This window comes from Cryptomeria japonica, chromosome 1 (genome assembly GCF_030272615.1).
Source record: "Cryptomeria japonica chromosome 1, Sugi_1.0, whole genome shotgun sequence".
Taxonomy (NCBI): domain Eukaryota; kingdom Viridiplantae; phylum Streptophyta; class Pinopsida; order Cupressales; family Cupressaceae; genus Cryptomeria; species Cryptomeria japonica.
In genome coordinates this window covers 459,653,796-459,658,353 of record NC_081405.1, presented here as the reverse complement: position 1 = coordinate 459,658,353, position 4,558 = coordinate 459,653,796, and positions in this window count along the sequence as shown.

Genomic DNA, 4,558 nt, shown 5'->3' with positions numbered 1-4,558 from the left:
ACCAATCAAGGACATTGGACCTCCCCTCAGCGGTCCAAAAAATCATCTAGGCTCACCTAGTAGACCTCTGAGTAAGGGTATGTCTGATACCAAAATCAATTATGAAGTCAGTTTGGAGGAGGGTGTTGATCTAGATGATGGTTTGGAGATAGTCGATCCCCGATGCATCAACCAATTGACAAATGTGCTTCTGCTAGAGCCAGGGGATGTAAAGGCCAAAAATAATAAGCAATTAAGGGAAGATAGGGCGAAGGAGTAAGAAATTGTCAGTATTTTTTATTTTTTGAGGAAATCCAAGGGAGGTAATCCATCCATTGGGAAAGCATGAGGATCTTTACATGGAACGTTAGGGGCCTCTCAACTCCTAACAAGAGACACTTGATGGAGCGAGCATTAGAGAAATCCTCTAATGATATTATCATATTACAAGAAACCAAGATGAACATGGACAAGGCATTAAGCTTTCTTCACTCATGTTCGCATTGGGAAGGATTGTTTCAAGCTACCAGAAGATCACCAGGAGGGCTAGGGATCATGTGGAATCCTCACTCGGTTAAGATTACTCCTATAGACATGTTAGATTTTTGGATGATTTGTTCGATAGTGTTACTTCAGATAGACATTTCATTCCCTCTCATTAATGTTTATAGGCCAATAAAGTCCGAAGAGAAGGCGAGAGTCTAACAAGAATTGGCTGATCACATTCCAATTTTGGGTAATTCTGGCATGATCATGGAAAGGGATTTCGATGCCATATTGAGCCTAGATGACAAGAGTGGAGGTCTTAGAAAACCAAATAAAGTCATGGAGGACTTTTGTGACTTTAACACTAATACCAAAGTTGCATATATTATCCCAAACAATGGACTTTATTCTTGGACAAATAGAAGACTGTACTTTTCCAGCATATCAGAATTTTTAGACTCAATAAATTTTGTGTGGGCCCAACATGGATTGAGGGTCATTTTGTGGTATCTTCTAGTATTTTACCATATTTGGCTTCTGATCATTTCCCAGTACGATTGGAGGTGGAACTGGGAATTCCTAGAAGACTAGGGAATTTCAAATTTCAAAGTATGTGGTGGAGAGATAAGGACTTTAAAGATCATCTTTGTAGTTGGTGGCAAGAATCCAACAATATTGTTGGTACACCAAGTTTCCGCATGGTCAAGAGATTACATTTTCTTAAAACAAAAATTAAGCAATGGAATGTGTCTTCTTTCAAAAATATATTCGATGAAAAAATCCATATTGAAGAAGAGCTTGAGAGTCTTAAAGAAATAGTGATGAAGGTTGGGATGTCCAATGTGGAATTTGAGAAAGAGAAAGCCCTTAGAGAAATTTTGGAAGAAATTTTGAGTAGGGAAAAAGTATATTGGAGAGACAAATCAAGGGAGTTATGGATCTCAGTTGAGGATTCCAACACCAAATTATTTCATACCTCGATCAAAGCCAAAAGATCATTTAACAGAATCAATGCAATTAGGGACAAAGAAGGAGCATGGCATGTATCTACAGACGACATTGAGTAAGTAGTAGTTCTTCATTCTCAAACATTGTTGGGCACCAAATCGAGCCACAACAATGACTGTGGAGAGTTACTGAATGTTATTAGTAGAGAAGTCTCGAACTTCAACAATACTACCTTGATGAAGCCTTTTTCTCTACAGGAAGTCAAGGATGAAAAATTATAACACCCATAAATAATTTTGAGGACAAAAAATTATAAAAAACCAAAAATAATTTTTTTAGGAGAAAAAAATATAAAAAACGCAAAATAATTTTTTTCTCAACCCTAACAAACACGACCATGATCTTCCAAACCCATCACAAAAATTGTAAAACCCTAGTCGGCAAAGTTGCGAAGTGAAACCTGTAGCAAAAAATCGTCAAGACGTGGCCGAAAAAATCACGATGCAACCCAAAAAAAAAAGACAGAATTCTAACGCAAAAAATCACAATGTAACCAAAGAAGATTAATTTCTCAACTTTGAAGTCCAACTTTAACCTCTTTTCTTTAGGCACACACAAATATCTCATAGCCTAAAATTTTCATATAATGATGTAAGAACTTCTTACCCATCTAGACCTCCTCTAAGGCTTTGTCAACAAATGCTTGTATAGGAAATTTGTTTATCATTAACAAGTTGTACTCAACTTCTACAAAAAATTTATAATCCAAAACAAAATAAGTATACTCCTAGTTCTCTCCATCAACATCATGTTCATTCTCTCTACGATTCCATTTTGTGGAGGGGTATATAGAGCTATCTTATGTTAGGCAATACAAGGATTTTGCAAAGTGAAGGTAAATCAACAAAACTAAAGACATCACTATGAACCTAGTCCAAAGTCCTTACAAAACTAGCAAAACTCAAATAAAATTGAACACAATTTTGTTTTCCATATAAGAAATGTTCACAAGAGTCAATATAAAAGGCATAATCAACCGACCCAACCATGTTTTTACATTTCAAGGCCCTAAGGGCCTTTTCCTCTAATGTGGCCTGTGTGCTCATGCCACAACATTGTCTTCTCAATTGGAAGTATTTGCACCCCAACAAAGCACCCGGTCTAGACAGATTCACGACGAAGCTGTTTCTGAAATGTTGAGACTTTATGGGTATAGATATATGGAAAATGGTGGAAGATTTAAGAAATAAAATAATATTCGTCAAATAATTGAACCACACCATTATTGTACTTATTCCTAAGAAACAATCTTGTGAATTCTTGATAGACTATCATCCCATTTCTTTGTGTAACTCCATATAAAAAATCATATCAAAAGCTATGGCTAAGCATAAATTTGTGTCTGAGGAACAACATGACTTTACATCTAGCCGAGAAATCTTGGATAACATCATCTTGGTGGCTGAGACCATACACACAATGCACAAGGAGAACATGAGAGGTATGGTTGTTAAGTTGGATGTTAGCAAAGCCTATGACCGAGTCTCATGGGAGCTTTTAATGAAGGTATTAGAAATATTTGGTTTTGATAAGAAATGGCTTGATTGTATTAGATTTTGTGTTTCTTCTTCTAGCTTCTCTGTACTTGTTAATGGAAAAGTGTGTGGATTCTTTAATGCCACTAATGGTTTGAGGCAAGGTGACCCCTTGTCCCCCTCATTGTTTGTCCTCATGGTAGAGGTTTTGGGAAGAAGAATTAAAAACAAATGTAGTATGGGCCTTTGGAGAGGAATCAAAGTGCATCACAACATGAATCCGATCACCCATTCCCAATTTGCGGATGATACCCTCCTCTTTGGTGATGCATCAGTTCGAGAAGCCAAAGTGATAAAGATAATATTAGAGGAATATGTTGTTGCCTCGAGACAACAAATGAACAAGATTAAATCTCAAGTGTTCTTCCTCAATACCAACAAAAGATTGCAATCCAAAATTGTTGGGATCCTGGAATTTTAGATTGATACTTTCCCCACCAAATATTTGGGAGTGCCTTTGTTTCCAGGGAAAAGCAACTACTTGTTGTGGGAGGATATCATCAAAAAATGCCAAGCTAAGTCAACTCTATGGAAGAACAAGTGGCTCTCACAAGCAAGTGGGATTCAAATGGTCAAGTCGGTTCTATCAATGATCCCTATATATAGCATGTCGTGCTACAAGCTACGTGGCAAAGCTACAGAAGCATTAGATGGTCTTCTTACAAAGTTTCTATGGGAAGGAGCTAAGGAGGCCAGGAAGGTGTCATTCATTAATTAGGACATGAACTGTCTTCTGAAGGAAGAAGGGGGTGTTGGTCTTAGGAAAATGGGGCTACAGAACATAGCATTAGGTGCAAAATTGGCCTGGAAAATGTATAAGTCCCCCCACAAGACTTGGTGCAAGATCATGTGACTCAAATATTTGGATTGAGAGGACCTCAAAAGAATTTTCACACTAGCCAATGCAATTCTGGGCTCAGATGTTTGGAATTTTATTTGGGAGAGTAGAAATTTAATCTTAGAGCATCTCACCTGGAAGATTGGAATTGATAATAAGGCTAAATTTTGGAGAGATTCATGGAATGGAGAGGAAGTATTGAGTGGGTTCTTTGAGGACCAAGTATGGATCCAAGCCATAAAAGAATAGTTCGGTGATAAGGTTGTAGGCTATTTTGATATCCTGGTTCAAAACAATGAAAGGGTCAGATGGAAAAGTGTGAGTTTAGGAAGTGATGCTAACAAAGCCCGATTGGCATATATTTTGAAATAGAAGGAAGTTTTTCTCTTTGAAGAGGAAGATACACTCATCTAGTGTGATTACCAGTCAGGGGAATATCATGCGAATTTAGGGTATGTTGTCCAGCAGGGTCGAGCGGAGGATATCAAATGGTCAATGATCTTTGCTGGAGCATAAGTGTGCTTCCAAAAATGGGTGCATTCTTATGGATCACCCTTCATGGAAGGATACTCACAAGCAATATATTGAAGTCTATTGGTATAGTGGGGCCCAACATTTTTATATGTGCAAAGAATTAGAAGAGTTAATAGACCATCTCCTGCTATGGTGTCGAGTAGTAGAATCTTGTTGGAATTGGTTGATTAGTATGTTG